The 19,545-nt window shown below is 46.6% G+C and overlaps 1 pseudogene; it reads left to right on the top strand.

Annotated features, from left to right (window-relative positions):
* LOC115464438 overlaps nucleotides 1–19,545 on the top strand; it is a 102,846-nt pseudogene that overhangs the window by 51,372 nt on the left and 31,929 nt on the right.

Consider the following 19,545-nt stretch of genomic DNA (forward strand, 5'->3'; position numbering starts at 1 on the left):
CTGATTGGCTTGTTATGCCAATTTAGTTATGCACCAATTCCATGCTGAAATCTAGGTGCCATATATAGAATCTGCTCCAAAGTGTGTGAATATAAATGCTAAAATCTGTGTGCCTAAATTTGTACTCAGAAGAGATGAATTAAGGGCATTGCAGGCATGTGTGCCCGGCTCTGCGCTTGGTGTTCCAGGTTCGTGACACTAGAAGAGGGAATTCATTTCTTGTACCTTACCTAGTGGAGTATATGTAAGATTCCATTTTTTGTAAAAGAAATCTGCTTTTTATAAAGTAATTCTTCAATTTAGTGACCCTTGATTCAGGCACTTGGTCATTGAAACTCGGCTCCTGTCATGTCCTTTCAGTAAAGAAGTTCCCCTTATCCTGTTACTGGAGGTCAACTTGAGCTTTTTGTTCTGTTTTGATTCCTTTGGTGTGCTTGGAGCCTTGTCTTTCTTGCCTGCAGATTAGTACAGCTTTTCACTCAATACTTTTTCTTCTCCACTCTTTACAGTACAATTATCTTCTAAGTATATGATATGTGAACAAAATGTAATCTTACGACCAAGATGGTAATGAATCCAATTTTTTAATTTCCACAGATCAGTTATACCTCAGGGAATCTTGACATCAGCGACACAGTAAAGTTTCCTTTCCTTTACCGGACTGTCCCCAGTGAGGTGCACCTCTGTGCTGGGATAGTCAAATTATTAAAGCATTTTGACTGGACCTGGGTCGGTATCATTGCATGCAGTGATGAAAACAGTATGAGGGCTGTGCAAATCCTGAGAGAAGGGATTGAGCAGATTGGAGGTTGCACTGAATTCATAGAAACTTTCCATCAGTCCACTTCACTCAGTGTTGAAAATATAGATGATGTTTACAACACCATCATTAAATCTTCATCTAGAGTGATTATTTTGTATTGTAAGAGAGCCTACACAGAGTTTGTAAGAAATACACCCATTTGGGAAGCACCTGGAAAGGTCTGGATCATCAAAGCTGCATGGATAGCTACCACACCCTCATACACTGTAGATAGGAAAAACATCTTAGCTTTCACTGCAGGAAAGAAGAATACTCCAAGCTTTCATAAATTTGTTCGTGAGGTGAATCCTGCTCTATTTCCAAGTGATTCATTGACAGAGGAATGGTGGAAGGACCTTTGTAACAACCGATGCCCCAAGAGCATCCAAAGATCCTGCAGCAGTGATGAAACATCTAACTACCTCTCACACTGTGACATCGCAATCCTTGGGAGCAGTTATAATATATACAATATTGTTTATGCCCTGGCACATGCATTGCATAACATGATCACTTCTAGTTCTGAAAATACCACCACGTGGAGCTCAGAAAATGAGAACGTTTTGCACCTTTTACCATGGAAGGTAATAATGTTTGATGGAGGAATGTTAGTTTCAGAAAGAAGTGATGGTCTAGAATTTCAGGATGTAGTGAAGTCTCTATACTCACACGGATGCTTCCTGCCCAGCATCAGAGATGTGCACCAATTTGAAAGATAAAAGTGGAATATAAAGCATATATAAAAATTATAAGGGTAGTATTAATTGCTTAGCTGTCATTTTTACTGCTTTAGTTATAAATTACTTCCATGTCAGGTACAACTTTTTCCTATTTGTCAAAACATCTGCATCATATAAAAGAAATCTTCCAGTTAAAACATTGCAGAACAGTATGAATTTGCCCACTAGTATTAACAAATGAATAACCAAATTTTTCCATTTTATATCCCTTGTTGTCTATCCTTCCCCATCAACTGATATTCTCCACAATGAAAAACCCCTTGTTCTTCTCATTTACAGGTTTATGTCACAAATCAAACTTTAAGAGGAATAATTCATTAAAATTCACTGGGGAGTAAATAAATAGATCCAATTATCGATAGAACCCATACAGTATAAAATGCAATCAAAATTTTTAAAAAATCAATAAACTTGCTTAGAAAAATAAATTCTGGGCAAGACTTCTACGGTCTGTGTCCTGAAAATGACAGATACAAAGCAAGGTAAGGTATACACAAGAAGTAGCACATATGAGTTTATCTTGTTGGGCAGACTAGATGGACCGTGCAGGTCTTTTTCTGCCGTCATCTACTATGTTACTATCCAGCTCATTTTCGAAAGTGATCGCCGGCCATCTTCCAACACAAATCGGGAGATGGCCGGCGATCTCGCAAAGGCGGCCAAATCGGTATAATCGAAAGCCGCTATTTTGACACCATCGCTGCTTTCCCGTCGCAGAGCCGGCAAAAGTTCAAGGGGGCGTGTTGGCAGCGACGCGAAGGCGGGACATGGGCGGGGTTACGAAATGACCGGCTTTAGCCCATAATGGAAAAAAAAAACAGCGATGAAGAGCATTTGGCCGCTTTTACTTGGTCCCTTTTTTTTCAGGTCCAAGCTTCAAAAAGGTACCCGAACTGACCACATGACCACTGGAAGGAATCGGGGATGACCTCCCTGTACTCCCCCAGTGGTCACCAACCCCCTCCCAGCATAAAAAACAGGTTACAAATACTTTTTTGCCAGCCTCAATGCCGTACCCACCTCCATGACAGCAGAATGTGTTCTGTCCTCCGACAGCCTTTGCCTGCTTGTGATGTGGCTCTGGGGTGAGTGTGGCACCTTTTCTGTTATTTGCACTGCAGAGTCACATCAGGAATGCATTGTGGTGGTTATAGCTATTGGTAGTTGGTAGGCTGTGCTTTTCCCCCTGCTTACTGGGTCAGAGTGTGCCTTGTTTTGTTTCCTGTTGTAGTCCATGCGGTAGTTGGTAGGCTGTGCTTTTTCCCCCTGCTTACTGGGTCAGAGTGTGCCTTGTTTTGTTTCCTGTTGTAGTCCATGCGGTAGTGGCCATTTTTGTAAGACAGTTTTCTCCGAGGACAAGCAGACTGCTTGTTCTCACTGATGGGTGATGTCCACGGCAGCCCCTCCAATCGGAAACTTCACTAGCAAAGGCCTTTGCTAGCTCTCGCGCGCCCATGCGCGGCCGTCTTCCCGCCCGAACTGGCTAGTGTTCGTCAGTCTTCTTTTGTCCGCGCTCGGGACGGTCGTGTTTTGCCGCCGTTTCATGCCCCTCAAGTTGACCCTCGCGCGTCTTCGCGATTTCGCTAAAAAAAAAAAAAAAAAAAGAGACCTTGGTCTTGTCCCTTCCCGTGTGTCCAGTTTGTTTCCCCGGCGTAAATTTCCTTTCGCTTTCGGGGTAGGCCTTTTTTTGTGGCCTCGGTATGGGTTTTTTCTCTCTCCCTTATTTTTGGTGCCCTTCGTCACCATCGTGAATTTTGATTTCGTCGGCGTGATTTTTCCGCCCATGTCATCGAAGTCTCCCAGCGGCTTCAAGAAGTGCACCCAGTGTGCCTGGGTAATCTCGCTCACTGATAGGCACGCTTCGTGTCTTCAGTGTCTGGGGGCTGGGCACCGCCCGCAGGCCTGCAGTCTTTGTGCTCTTTTACAGAAGAGGACTCAGGTAGCGAGATTGGCCCAGTGGAACGTGTTGTTCTAGGGCTCTTCGTCGACAACAGCACCGGAGGCATCGAGTGCATTGACGTCGACAGCATCAAAGTCTTTGACCTCGGGATCGACTGCATCGACGGCATCGAGGTTTCGACCCTCTGCATCGTCAGTACCGAGACATCGAAAGGCTGCATCGGTGGTACCGGGACCTCCGCTGTTGCTGATGTCGTCGGACGGTGGTGCTTCGACTGGAGTGCAGGTGAGGGCTGTCCATTCCCCTGCTGGTGGCGGTGAGCCTTCAGGTGGGTCTCCTCCCGCCCTGAGGGCTCCTGCGGTACAGCCCCCCCGAGACCGACCTTCTTCGGCCTCGGTCCCGAGGAAGAGACGGTTGGATTCTACGTCCTCCTCATCGGTACCGGGAAGCTCCGGTGACATGCTTCGTTTGAAGAAATCAAAGAGGCATCGACACCGGTCTCCTTCCCGCAAAGCTCTGGGTCGCCGAGGGAGTCGGCACCCAGTAGGCATCGGCACCGGGAGGACTGCTAACCCTCTGTTCAGGAGGTGTCGATGCGCTCCACCTTGGACAGCCCGGAACCGCCTCCACGCCCGGAACAGACTCTGACCTCGACGCCTGCATCGGCTTCCATGTCTTTCTCCACAGCCGCTGTGCACAAGAGTCTCCGGGCCGTTCTCCCAGAGATCCTGGGAGAGCTGTTGCGCCCTTCCCCTCCGGTACCAGGGGTGCCTGCGCCACCGGTATCGTCGAGTGAGGCGCCGGCTGGCCCTTTGCCCGGGGTGAGGTCTCCGACGTCGGTACCGCTTGCGGTACTGGCTGCGGCCGCCTCCCAGGAAGACTCCCCGATGACGTCGGTGGAGGGAGCTTTGCCGGTGCTGGCGAGGGAGTCTACCTCTCGACGCTCCCACCGTGGCCGTGTTTCCACGGAGTCGAGTCGGGCACGGCTTCAGACACAGGTTCATGAACTTGTGTCTGATACCGATGGTGAGGCCTCGTGGGAGGAGGAGGAGGAGGACATCAGATATTTCTCTGACGAGGAGTCTGATGGCCTTCCTTCTGATCCCATTCCCTCCCCTGAAAGGCAGCTTTCTCCTCCCGAGAGTCTGTCTTTTGCGGCCTTTGTCCGGGAGATGTCTACAGCCATCCCCTTCCCGGTGGTTGTGGAGGATGAGCCCAGGGCTGAAATGTTTGAGCTCTTGGACTATCCTTCTCCACCTAAGGAAGCGTCCACAGTACCCATGCATCATGTCCTAAAAAAGACATTGCTGGTGAACTGGACCAAGCCTCTAACTAATCCCCACATTCCCAAGAAGATCGAATCCCAGTATCGGATCCATGGGGACCCAGAGCTGATGTGCACTCAGTTGCCTCACGACTCTGGTGTGGTGGATCTGGCCCTAAAGAAGGCTAAGAGTTCTAGGGAGCATGCTTCGGCGCCCCCGGGCACGGACTCTAGAACCTTAGACTCCTTTGGGAGGAAGGCCTATTATTCCTCCATGCTCGTGGCCAAGATTCAGTCCTACCAGCTCTACACGAGCATCCATATGCAGAACAATGTGCGGCAGTTGGCGGGCTTGGTGGACCAGCTCCCTCCTGAGCAAGCCAACCCTTTCAGGAGGTGGTCAGGCAGCTGAAGGCGTGCAGAAAATTCCTGGCCAGAGGGGTATATGATACCTTTGATGTTGCGTCCAGGGCTGCTGCTCAAGGTGTGGTGATGCGCAGACTCTCATGGCTGCGTGCCTCCGACCTGGAGAATAGGATCCAGCAGCGGATTGCAGACTTCACTTGCCGAGCGGACAACATTTTTGGAGAGAAAGTCGAACAGGTGGTAGAACAGCTCCACCAGCGGGATACCGCTTTCGACAAGTTCTCCCGCCGGCAGCCTTCAGCATCTACCTCCTCAGGTAGACGTTTTTATGGGGGAAGGAGGGCTGTTCCCTACTCTTCTGGTAAGCGTAGGTACAATCCTCCTTCTCGACAGCCTGCGGCCCAGGCTAAGCCCCAGCGCGCTCGCTCTCGTCAGCAGCGTGCGCCTCAGCAAGGCCCCACAGCTCCTCAGCAAAAGCAGGGGACGAGCTTTTGACTGGCTCCAGCAGAGCATAGCTGACATCAATGTGTCCGTGCCAGGCGATCTGCCGGTTGGGGGGAGGTTGAAAGTTTTTCACCAAAGGTGGCCTCTTATAACCTCTGACCGGTGGGTTCTTCAAATAGTCCGGCAGGGATACACCCTCAATTTGGCCTCAAAGCCTCCAAATTGCCCACCGGGAGCTCAGTCCTACAGCTTCCAGCACAAGCAGGTACTTGCAGAGGAACTCTCCCGCCCTTCTCAGCGCCAATGCGGTCGAGCCCGTGCCATCCGGGCAAGAAGGGCTGGGATTCTATTCCAGGTACTTCCTTGTGGAAAAGAAAACAGGGGGGATGCGTCCCATCCTAGACCTAAGGGCCCTGAACAAATATCTGGTCAAGGAAAAGTTCAGGATGCTTTCCCTGGGCACCCTTCTTCCCATGATTCAGGAAAACGATTGGCTATGCTCTCTGGACTTGAAGGACGCCTACACACACATCCTGATATTGCCAGCTCACAGGCAGTATCTGCGATTTCAGCTGGGCACACGTCACTTCCAGTACTGTGTGCTACCCTTTGGGCTCGCCTCTGCGCCCAGGGTGTTCACGAAGTGCCTGGCTGTAGTAGCAGCAGCGCTTCGCAGGCTGGGAGTGCATGTGTTCCCTTATCTCGACGATTGGCTGGTGAAGAACACATCCGAGGCAGGAGCTCTACAGTCCATGCAGATGACTATTCGACTCCTGGAGCTACTGGGGTTTGTGATAAATTATCCAAAGTCCCATCTTCTCCTAGCACAGAGACTCGAATTCATAGGAGCTCTGCTGGATTCTCGGACGGCTCGTGCCTATCTTCCGGAGACAAGGGCCAACAATCTGCTGTCCCTCGTCTCCCGGGTATGAGCATTCCAGCAGATCACAGCTCGGCAGATGTTGAGATTGCTTGGCCACATGGCTTCCACAGTCCATGTGACTCCCATGGCACGCCTTCACATGTGATCTGCTCAATGGACCCTAGCCTCCCAGTGGTTTCAGGCTGCTGGGGATCTAGAGGACGTGATCCACCTGTCCACAAGTTTTCTCAAATCCCTGTATTGGTGGACGATTTGGACCAATTTGACTGTGGGACGCCCCTTCCAAATTCCTCAGCCACAAAAGGTGCTGACTACGGATGCGTCTCTCCTGGGGTGGGGAGCTCATGTCGATGGACTTCACACCCAAGGAAGCTGGTCCCTCCAGGAACGCGATCTGCAGATCAATCTCCTGGAGTTACGAGCGGTCTGGAACGCTCTGAAGGCTTTCAGAGATCGGCTGTCCCACCAAATTATCCAAATTCAGACAGACAACCAGGTTGCCATGTATTACATCAACAAGCAGGGGGGCACCGGATCTCGCCCCCTGTGTCAGGAGGCCGTCAGCATGTGGCTCTGGGCTCGCCGTCACGGCATGGTGCTCCAAGCCACATACCTGGCAGGCGTAAACAACAGTCTGGCCGACAGGTTGAGCAGGATTATGCAACCTCACGAGTGGTCGCTGAACTCCAGAGTGGTGCGCCAGATCTTTCAGGTGTGGTGCACCCCCCTGGTAGATCTCTTTGCATCTCGAGCCAACCACAAAGTCCCTCAGTTCTGTTCCAGACTTCAGGCCCACGGCAGACTGGCATCGGATGCCTTCCTCCTGGATTGGGGGGATGGCCTGCTGTATGCTTATCCTCCCATACCTCTGGTGGGGAAGACTTTGTTGAAACTCAAGCAAGACCGAGGCACCATGATTCTGATTGCTCCTTTTTGGCCGCGTCAGATCTGGTTCCCTCTCCTTCTGGAGTTGTCCTCCGAAGAACCGTGGAGATTGGAGTGTTTCCCGACCCTCATCACACAGGACGAAGGGGCGCTTCTGCATCCCAACCTCCAGTCTCCGGCTCTCACGGCCTGGATGTTGAGAGCGTAGACTTTGCCTCTTTGGGTCTGTCGGAGGGTGTCTCCCGTGTCTTGCTTGCTTCCAGAAAAGATTCCACTAAGAGGAGTTACTTCTTTTTATGGAGGAGGTTTGCCGTCTGGTGTGACAGCAAGGCCTTAGATCCTCGCTCCTGTCCTACACAGACCCTGCTTGAATACCTTCTGCACTTGTCTGAGTCTGGTCTCAAGACCAACTCTGTAAGGGTTCACCTTAGCGCAATCAGTGCATACCATTACCGTGTGGAAGGTAAGCCGAACTCAGGACAGCCTTTAGTTGTTCGCTTCATGAGAGGTTTGCTTTTGTCAAAGCCCCCCGTCAAACCTCCTACAGTGTCATGGGATCTCAATGTCGTTCTCACCCAGCTGATGAAACCTCCTTTTGAGCCACTGAACTCCTGCCATCTGAAGTACTTGACCTGGAAGGTCATTTTCTTGGTGGCAGTTACTTCAGCTCGTAGAGTCAGTGAGCTTCAGACCCTGGTAGCCCAGGCCCCTTACACCAAATTTCATCATAACAGAGTAGTCCTCCGCACTCACCCTAAGTTCTTGCCGAAGGTAGTGTCGGAGTTGCATCTGAACCAGTCAATTGTCTTGCCAACATTTTTCCCTGTCCTCATTCCTGCCCTGCTGAACGTCAGCTGCACACATTGGACTGCAAAAGAGCATTGGCCTTCTATCTGGAGCGGACACAGCCCAACAGAAAGTCCGCCCAATTGTTTGTTTCTTTTGATCCCAACAGGAGGGGAGTGGCTGTGGGGAAACGCACCATATCCAATTGGCTAGCAGATTGCATTTCCTTCACTTACTCCCAGGCTGGGCTGGCTCTTGAGGGTCATGTCACGGCTCATAATGTTAGAGCCATGGCAGCGTCAGTGGCCCACTTGAAGTCAGCCACTATTGAAGAGATTTGCAAAGCTGCGACGTGGTCATCTGTCCACACATTCACATCTCATTACTGCCTGCAGCAGGATACCCGACGCGACAGTCGGTTCGGGCAGTCAGTGCTTCAGAATCTGTTCGGGGTTTAGAATCCAACTCCACCTCCCTAGGCCCAATTTTTATTCTGTTCCAGGCTATACTCTCAGTTAGTTGGATAAGTTGTTAGGTCAATCTCAGTTATGTCCTCGCCTTTGCGAGGCCCAATTGACCATGTTTGTTGTTTTGAGTGAGCCTGGGGGCTAGGGATACCCCATCAGTGAGAACAAGCAGCCTGCTTGTCCTCGGAGAAAGCGAATGCTACATACCTGTAGAAGGTATTCTCCGAGGACAGCATGCTGATTGTTCTCACAAACTCGCCCGCCTCCCCTTTGGAGTTGTGTCTTCCCTTGTCTTTGTCTTGCTACATATGGGACTGACGAACATGAGCCGGTTCGGGCGGGAAGACGGCCGTGCATGCGCGGTGCGCATGGGCGCGCGAGAGCTAGCAAAGGCCTTTGCTAGTGAAGTTTCCGATTGGAGGGGCTGCCGTGGACGTCACTCATCAGTGAGAACAATCAGCCTGCTGTCCTCGGAGAATACCTTCTACAGGTATGTAGCATTCGCTTTAGATCCCTTTCCTGTGTTACTCACGTCAGAGAACGTAGTTCTTACCTTGAATGGTGCTGAAAGAGGGCATTGTACACCATTGTGCCAGCTCTGACCTACTGCTAATCTTAGTACCAGGGGACTCTTTGCCAGTGGGGCACAACCTCTGATCTGCAGTTAACTGTGAGTAAACGTGGTTATTTCAAGAAAGGACTTTTTCAGAGAGATTAGTCTTCAGGTGTGAACTGGTGTGCCAAAGTTATACAGCAGCAATAAGTCCTAGAGGCTGTATGCAGGTCCCTAGAGTAGGTTTAGTGGGTGCAGTACATTTGTGGGTAGTGGGTTTTGGGGGGCTCAGCTCCCAAAGTAAGGGAGCTATGCACGTGGGAGCTTTTCTGAAGTACACCGCAGTAACCCCTAGGGAGCCCGGTTGGTGTCCTGGCATGTCAGGGGGGCCAGTGCACTAAAAATGCTGGCTCCTCCCACGGCCAAATGCCTTGAATTTGGCCGGGGTTTGAGATGGCCGACATAACTTTCCATTATTGCTAAAAAACAAAGCCGGCCATCTCAAACCCCAGCCAAATCCAATGCATTTGGCTGGCTGGAACCGTATTATTGAAACAAAAGATGGCTGGCTATCTTTTTCGAAAATACAGGTCTGGCCAACTGTTTGCGGCGCCACCAAAATACATCGCTGGCCATGTATTTCACCTGCGCCGTTCGATTATTCCCCTCCACGTTACTATGTTATGCATTTTCATAGGACTCAAATAGACCATTAGAAATGTGAACATCAATGGTGATATGACAGGTTGATGTTTAGACTTTTTATGTTTTATGTGAGTCTTATGAAAATGAATGAGCACAAAACAAAAACATGTTTCTAAGTTTATTGATTTTTGACTTTGTATTTTCTACTCTATGGGTTTTTATTGGTGGTAGGTTTATTTTACAGGAAAGCCCCAATCAAATCCATCAGATAGCTATTCTTTTACCTTGCATCATAGTAACATAGTAAATGATGGCAGATAAAGACCTGAACAGTCCATCCAGTCTGCCCAACATGATAAACTCATTTTACATGATATGTGATACTTTATAAGTACCTGAGTTTGATTTGTCCCTGCCTTTCTCAGGGCACAGACTGTAAAAGTCTGCCCAGCACTGTTCCTGTACTAAAGGTTCTGAAACTAACGTCGAAGCCCCTTAAAATTTACACTCCAGCCCATCCATATCTTTTTTGCCACGATCAGGGCATAGACCGTAGAAGTCCACTCAGCATTGGTTTTACTCTACAATTACCAGCATCGCCACCCAATCTCTAAGATTCCGTGGATCCATTCCTTCTAAACAGGATTCCTTTGTGTTTATCCCAAGCATGTTTGAAACCATTACCATTTTCATCTCCACCACCTCCCACGGGAGGGCATTTCATGTATCTACCACACTTTCCGTGAAAAACAAATTCCTGACATTACTCCTGAGTCTGCCCCCCTTCAACCTTAATTCGTATCCTCTAGTACTACCACATTTCCGTCTTCGGAAAAGGTTCGTTTGCGGAGGAATACCTTTCAAATATTTGAACGTATGTATCATGTCACCCCTGTACCTTCTTTCCTCCAAGGTATACAAGTTCAGGTCGGCAAGTCCCTCCACGTACGGTTTGCAACGCAAATTTCATACCATTTTTGTAGCTTTTCTTTGCACTGCTTCCAGTCTTTTTACATCTTTAGCAAGATACAGCCTCCAAAACTGAACACAATACTCCAAGTGGGGCCTCACCAACAAATTGTAGAGGGACCAACACCTCCTTTCTTCTGCTGGTTATATTCCTCTCTATGCAGCCCAGCATCCTTCTGGCCATGGCCATCGCCTTGTCACATTGTTTCTTCACCTTCAGATCCTCGGACACCAACACCCCAAGGTTTCTCTCTTGAGTCGAGCTTACTAATCTCTCCCCTCCTACTTGGTATCTCTCTTTTAGGTTTCTGCACCCCAAATGCATCACTCTGCACTTCTTGGCATTGAATTTAAATAGTAATCTCCTCTGGGGTATTTATAACTGTTCGGTTTCAATAATATTAATTAATAATACAGTCCAGAAACCACTCAAAAGATTACTCTTATTTTTATAGTTTTTAAATATGTATATAGTGCTCAGTAACTGGGTATGCCATACCGGATTGACTGGCAGTTCTATGTTGTATCATACCCAACCAGCCATCATCACACCAGTACCTTCTCCCTACCAGTAATATTCAGATAAGTATGAGATGTTGGAAAATCCCGTGCATCAGAGTGTACCTAAGAATTATCAGTATTAAGTCCGCTAATTATCTTAGTATTGTGATAAGATGGCTATTGGTTCTGTGTTGTTTGGTGGATACCCAGTTTATTCATGATGTGTAGTGCAGTGAATGGTACCTTAAGTGATGTTCCTTTTCATCAATGTCGGTTCCCTACATGCTGACATGTTTTGCTAAGGCACGTCTTCAGGGGAACACTATTCTGAAATTGAAATTTAACAATCATCTCAATCACAGATCAAATATACAATTATTATTTATTTATTTATTAGGATTTATTTACTGCCTTTTTGAAGGAATTCACTCAAGGCGGTGTACAGTAAGAATAGATCAAACATGAGCAATAGACAATTACAGCAGTAAAAATATTCAAAAATAATACAAAGTATGGCATGGTATACTATTTACAATGTCAACACAATATGTAATAGAACATTATAGGTGATAGCGAAGGGTAAAGCAGAGATGTAACATATAGAAGGGTAAGAAAGTAGGAAGAGTTAGAAAGTAAGGTGATAGATTTAAAGAAAGTTGCACATGAGGTCATAGAAATGGTCAGCTAGGGTAGGCATGGATAAACATGTCCTGTTGCAGTATATGCATCCTGAGTCACTCCTTATGTGTGTGAGTGGGATTCATGAGTTAGTTACTTCTTCCAGTAAAGACCTGGTTGAACAGCCAAGCTTTCACCTGCTTCCTGAAGTAGAGTTAGTCTTGTGTTAAGCGTAGCCTTTCAGGCAGTGCATTCCAGAGTGTGGGGGCTACTCCGGAGAAGGCTTGTTTGCGGGTATCACATCGTGCAATGTCTTTTGAAGAGGGTGTTGTTAGTGAAAGTCCTTGGGAGGACCTTAGTGTCCTTGGTAGTGTGTGGAGGATCATCCTATTTTTCATGTACTCATGGCCATTTCCTTTCAGGGCCTTGAAGATCAGACATAGTGTAACCTGTAGGAAAAAAAAATAAGTAGTTCTATTTTTTAAAAATTTTATTTAAGTAGATTATTTTATTACCTGAAGGGAGGCTCTCGGGAGCTCCAGTTTGTGTTGGGAGGCTTGTGGGCGATGAGGGCTGACCCAAGCGAGATCGCTGGTCCGGGGAAGGAGGAGCGCCGGAGGGGAGTGCGGCGAGGCATTCCCGAGGCCCGAGGACGGTTGGGCCTGTCCCCGGGCATGGCGGGGGTTCCGGCCATTCCCGGTGCCTTCGGGGTCTGTTTTTGGGGCCGCGTTGGCTGCGTGTGGGGAAGTTGTGATTCCGGTGGCTGCTGCCCGGGTCTATCGCAAGTTGGAGAGGCGCGGTGGACGACAGCAGTGAGGGCTTCGGTCCGCCCTGTTTCCGGGCCATTTGTGGGGCAGTGATAGGGTCCAGGGAAGCCTGGACATTCTGTTTGTTTTTGGGGCTCATTTTGGGCTGGTGGTGGCTGCGGCGTCCTGGTGAGGGAAGCGCCACCGGTTCGCGTTCACCGCGATCGTGCGGGGACGCAGGGGTTGAAAGGGAGACAGAGAGGTTTGCGGTCTGGTTGATTGGGAGGTGGAGCGGGTGCACATGCCTTGTGGGGCACGCGTATTCCCATCATTTTCGGAGTGCCGGTAGGCCTTATTGAGGCCTGGGACTAAAGTTTGGTGCCGGAGTTCCAGGAAAGCTCTGGTTTTCGGGGCGGTTTTTCTTTTTGCTCCGTTTTTGTAATGAGAACAGCGGGACCGGATCCAATGGTGTTCGTTTGGTGAGAGGAAAATCCGGATTAAGGTAAGGTGTTTTTTGGCCCAAACTTTTAATTGTTTTTTTTATAATTTGTGAAAATTGGGATTTTGATTTTTAAAAATTAAGGGGTTAATGTAATTTGAATTTGGTTTGGGAATTTGTGTTCAGGGGATTTTATGAAATTTTTCTAGTGGGTTAAATTTGAAGTTAGAATATTTTAAGTGGGAGTTTTAGAAGGGGGGGCTAAATAGGGGTCTAAATTGGGGATTAAAATTTTAAATTCGACGGGATAGGTTCAAGAAGGGTTAATTTAATTTTTGATATTCAGTTTAATTTAATTCAGATTTTTAAAATGGGGTTTAGGTAGGAAAATTGTGGGGCAGGAATTTAAAATAATTGTATTTTTAAAATGAAACCATGGTATAGTGGGCATAGTGATATATGTTTGGTTTAGCAAATTTTTGGAAGTTTAGTGTAATTTGTGTTCTCAATTTTTAATGGATTGTATTTTCCCATTAATTCTTATGGGAAATTATTAATCAAAATGGAGTTACAGTTGGGTTCGTCAAGGTTCTATGGGTTAGGAGGGAAAAAAAGGGTTCTGAAGAACAAGTATGATTGGATAAAAGTGGTCAGATGTCCAAGCGGAACCTTGGTTGGCTAGGCAACGGAGTGAGCTGACAGTTTAGAGAGTGAGTGTGACTACTGAAGTGAGAGGAGGTGCTGTGCTGAATGGGAGCAGCTGAAGTATGATTTTAGGTTAAAAATATATTTACAGAGATTTCAGTGACAGTAAGTGTTAATGTAGCACTAGTGTGGGAGTTGATGCTCAGTTGGGGGAGAGTTTTGTTTTCATTTCCCTTGAGTTTGAAAGTTTTGGTATGTGGTGAGTGAGTTTGGGGGAAAATAAGTCTGGGTGATAAAAGACAAGTTGTATGAAAGGATTGTGATTGTGATAGGGAAGATTCTTAGTGAATAAAATCACAGGAAAAGGAAAAGGAAAAGAATCCTTGAGGTCTGTGAGTATACATGGTGAGCAGTGAGATGGAATGTTGGTAAGGGAGCTGACAGTGGAATGTTGAGTGAAGTTCAGTGAGTCAGAGTATGATCAGTCACTCTTCTGTAGCTGAGGGAGATTAAAAAAATAGCACAGGCCTGGGAAGGAAGTTGATTTTAATTAATTGTATTTGGCTTCAGGTATATGGCCCCCAGTTTACTGTTAAAGTCACCAAAAGATTTGAACTTTTCCTACAAAAATAGGGAGATAGGGTTTTGCCTCCATTTTATTTACTTAAGAGTGAGGTTTAGGAAGAAGCACAGGAATCACAAGGATGGAGGAAGCGGGATCACGGGCCCCCACGCAAGCAAGTCTACACTTCTAAGAAAAATCTACCACAGCTAAGTGACTTTGTTGTTAAAAAGAAAACGATTTGAGAAAGACTAGAATCTACTAAGAGAAAGCTAAAGAAAATCAAAGACATACTTACCCAAATCCACAGTGAAGGTTGATGAGGTTGCAGAAGTGTCTGTGAAAGGATAAAAAAATATACACAAAGAATCAGATCCATAATGAATCCAGTAAAGAGCATGCAAGGTTAAATTTAGGGTACTTTTAAATTGGTGTTCCTGTAAATTACTTATGTAATGATAGTTCCAGGTTGATGGAAGAGGTTCCTGTTGGAAACAAAGAAGTTAAAACTAAGGTTACTTTTGAAGCATAACTTTAAAGTGATACATGTTTAACAATTGAGTCTTCTGCTTGGAAAAAAAAAAGAAAGTTTACGTTCCACCTATTGAAGTAATGTTTCAAAATAAACTTGTTTAATTGCTTAAGAAAATCTGATTCGTATTATTCTCCAACATATAATTTAGGAAAAATCCTGAATCTAGTTTCCTTTTCCTTTCGCCCTCAGAGGACAAGAGACGAGGTTAGTGATCTGTATAGTCCTTTGTGTCCAGCAGTGCAATCCCAAATACCAGGCATGACTACTAGCATCAGGTTTTGGGTAACTCACAGTTTATGCTGAGACACAAGAGGGGTGGAACAACAATAGTTTTAAATTTAGCCCTGTATTGTATTGGTATCCAATGAAGTTTTTGCAAAAATGGTGTGATATTGTCACGTCGCTTGCAACCTTCTATGAGTCTTGCTGCTGCATTCTGAATCAACTGGAGCTGGTGCAGGCCCTTTGTAGTCAGACCATTGTATAGTGCATTGCAGTAATCCACTTTTGATGTTATCATGGCATGTACAACTGGGATAAGATTTACCTTCTCGATGTAAGGAGAGAGGCAGCGTAGCTGTCACAAATAGTAGAAGCTGCTCTTGAAGGTTGCTTGGATTTGGGGAATCAGTGTAAGTGTTGAATCTAACTGTATTCCAAGGTTTCTGACTTGTGATTTGAGGGGGAGTTCATACTTCCCAAAAGGGATTTTGATGTCAGGTATGTATCATGGACTTCTTGGCCTTTAAAGGGGGTCTGGACAGATTCCAGAAGGAAAAGTCCATTGATCATTATTAAATTCTGGGTTTTTGCCAGGTTCTTGGGGCCTGGATTGGCCACTGTCGGAGACGGAGTGCTGGGCTTGATGGACCTTTAGTCTTTTCCCAGCGTGGCAGTGCTTATGTACTTATGCTTATGTATTTATGTACATCTCTGTATCTTATAGTTTGATGCTAATTTCATATTATGTGTTATTGTTGTTCTTAAAATCCTGTATCCTTGAATTGTAAGCTCGGTTTTACTTGGGTTCAGGCAAAGTGTTTTGTGTTTAGCCCATTCTTGAATTGATGTTAGGTAACCAGTTTATTCAAGGCTGTAGGTAAGTCAGGTTCAATGGGTATGAGTAGCTGCACATCATCTTATAGATGTAGAACTGAGTGCCCATTGACTGAATCAGCTCAGCTAGTGGTTTGAGGTAGATATTGAATAGTATAGGTGACAGTATCAATCCTTGTGGTACCCCGAAGGTCAGTGTCCATGGTGGTGATGAGTTGCTGCCAAACATTATGGATTGTTGCCTGTCTGATAGGTAAGATCTGATCCAAGCAAGTACTGTACCATTGATACCTGTTTCTGTCACCTTAACCAGGGTGGGACCAGGCTGCTGGCATCGGCATTTAAAAAGGAGAGAGCAGCTTTTAAACTAGAAATGGGGGAAAGGCTGACAGTCGCTCAAAAGCGCATGGTTCGGGATAAGGTATCTTGCAAGGATACCTCACAAACAGGAAAGATAGGGTTTCTGGATAGTGAGGTTGCACAACAGACCGTGGTAGGCCAGGTGCCCTTAAATACAACTAAAGATCAGACAAAAGATGGCAAATCAATAGTGTCAAGTACTAAGCATCATGCAAATAGGAACAACAAACATACTCTGAAATGTCTATATGCAAATGCTAGGAGTCTAAGAAATAAGATGGGAGAGTTGGAATATATTGCACTAAATGAAAAATTGGATATAATAGGCATTACTGAGACCTGGTGGAAGGAGGATAACCAGTGGGACACTGTCATACCGGGGTACAAAGTATATCGTAGTGATAGGGTGGACCGGACTGGTGGAGGGGTAGCATTGTATATTAACGAGAACCTTGACTCAGATAGATTACAAATTCAGCAGGACACAAATCACACCCTTGAATCATTGTGGGTTGAAATTCCATGTATAAAAGGGAAAAGGACGGTGATAGGAGTGTACTACCATCCACCTCGCCAGGATGAGCAGGTAGACGCAGAAATGATAAAAGAAATCAGAGACGCAAACAAAATGGGCAATGTGATAAAAATTGGTGACTTCAATTATCCAAATATAGTAACATAGTAACATAGTAGATGACGGCAGAAAAAGACCTGCACGGTCCATCCAGTCTGCCCAACAAGATAAACTCACATGTGCCATTTTTTGTGTATACCTTACCTTGATTTGTACCTGTCTTTTTCAGGGCACAGACCGTATAAGTCTGCACAGCAATATCCCCGCCCCCCAACCACCCGCCCCACCTCCCACCACAGGCTCTGGCACAGACCGTATAAGTCTGCCCAGCACTATGCCCGCCTCCCAACCACCAGCCCTGCCTCCCACCACCGGCTCTGGCACAGACCGTACAAGTCTGCCCAGCACTATCCCCACCTCCCAACCACCAGCCCTGCCTCCCACCACCGGCTAAGCTTCTGGGGATCCCTTCCTTCCGAGCAGGATTTCTTTATGTTTATCCCACGCATGTTTGAATTCAATTACCGTTTTCCTATCCACCACCTCCTGCGAGAGGGCATTCCAAGCATCCACCACTCTCTCCGTGAAAAAATACTTCCTGACATTTTTCTTGAGTCTGCCCCCCTTCAATCTCATTTCATGTCCTCTAGTTCTACCGCATTCTCATCTCCGGAAAAGGTTCGTTTGCGGATTAATAACTTTCAAATATTTGAACGTCTGTATCATATCACCCCTGTTTCTCCTTTCCTCCAGGGTATACAGTACATGTTCAGGTCAACAAGTCTCTCCTCATACGTCTTGCAACTCAAATCCCATACCATTCTCATAGTTTTTCTTTGCACCACTTCCATTTTTTTAACATCCTTCGCAAGATACGGCCTCCAAAATTGAACACAATACTCCAGGTGAGGAGCCTCACCAACGTCTTATACAGGGGTATTTAAGCCTCTTATCTTTTGCTAGTCACACCTCTCTTTATACAGCCTAGCAATCTTCTAGCTACGGCCACCACCTTGTCACACTGTTTTGTCGCCTTCAGGTCCTCAGATACTATCACCCCAAGATCCCTCTCCCCATCTGTACCCATCAGACTCTCAACGCCTAACACATACATCTCCCGTGGATTTCTACTCCCTAAGTGCATCACTTTGCATTTCTTCGCATTGAATTTGAATTGCCAAACCTTAGACCATTCTTCTAGCTTCTGCAGATCTTTTTTCATGCTTTCCACTCCCTCCGGGGTGTCCACTCTGTGCAAATCTTGGTGTCATCCGCAAAAAGACAAACTTTACCATGTAAGCCTTCGGCAATGTCACTCACAAATATATTGAATAGAATTGGCCCCAGCACCGATCCCTGAGGCACTCCACTACTCACCTTTCCCTCCTCCGAGCGAACTCCATTTACCACCACCCTCTGGCGTCTGCCCGTCAACAAGTTCCTAATCCAGTTCACCACTTCAGGTCCTATCTTCAGCCCGTCTAGTTTATTCAAGAGCCTCCTGTGGGAAACCGTGTCAAAAGCTTTGCTGAAATCTAAGTAGATTATGTCCATAGCACGTCCTTGATTTAATTCTCCGGTCACCCAGTCAAAGAATTCAATGAGATTCGTTTGGCACGGTTTCCCTTTGGTAAAACCATGTTGTCATAAGTACATAAGTACATAAGTACATAAGTAGTGCCATACTGGGAAAGACCAAAGGTCCATCTAGCCCAGCATCCTGTCACCGACAGTGGCCAATCCAGGTCAAGGGCACCTGGCACGCTCCCCAAACGTAAAAACATTCCAGACAAGTTATACCTAAAAATGAGGAATTTTTCCAGTCCATTTAATAGCGGTCTATGGACTTGTCCTTTAGGAATCTATCTAACCCCTTTTTAAACTCCGTCAAGCTAACCGCCCGTACCACGTTCTCCGGCAATGAATTCCAGAGTCTAATTACACGTTGGGTGAAGAAAAATTTTCTCCGATTCGTTTTAAATTTACCACACTGTAGCTTCAACTCATGCCCTCTAGTCCTAGTATTTTTGGATAGCGTGAACAGTCGCTTCACATCCACCCGATCCATTCCACTCATTATTTTATACACTTCTATCATATCTCCCCTCAGCCGTCTCTTCTCCAAGCTGAAAAGCCCTAGCCTTCTCAGCCTCTCTTCATAGGAAAGTCGTCCCATCCCCACTATCATTTTCGTCGCCCTTCGCTGTACCTTTTCCAATTCTACTATATCTTTTTTGAGATACGGAGACCAGTACTGAACACAATACTCCAGGTGCGGTCGCACCATGGAGCGATACAACGGCATTATAACATCCGCACACCTGGACTCCATACCCTTCTTAATAACACCCAACATTCTATTCGCTTTCCTAGCCGCAGCAGCACACTGAGCAGAAGGTTTCAGCGTATCATCGACGACGACACCCAGATCCCTTTCTTGATCCGTAACTCCTAACGCGGAACCTTGCAAGACGTAGCTATAATTCGGGTTCCTCTTACCCACATGCATCACTTTGCACTTGTCAACATTGAACTTCATCTGCCACTTGCACGCCCATTCTCCCAGTCTCGCAAGGTCCTCCTGTAATCGTTCACATTCCTCCTGCGACTTGACGACCCTGAATAATTTTGTGTCATCGGCGAATTTAATTACCTCACTAGTTATTCCCATCTCTAGGTCATTTATAAATACATTAAAAAGCAACGGACCCAGCACAGACCCCTGCGGGACCCCACTAACTACCCTCCTCCACTGAGAATACTGGCCACGCAATCCTACTCTCTGCTTCCTATCTTTCAACCAGT

This window comes from Microcaecilia unicolor, chromosome 3 (assembly GCF_901765095.1).
Source record: "Microcaecilia unicolor chromosome 3, aMicUni1.1, whole genome shotgun sequence".
Lineage (NCBI taxonomy): Eukaryota > Metazoa > Chordata > Amphibia > Gymnophiona > Siphonopidae > Microcaecilia > Microcaecilia unicolor.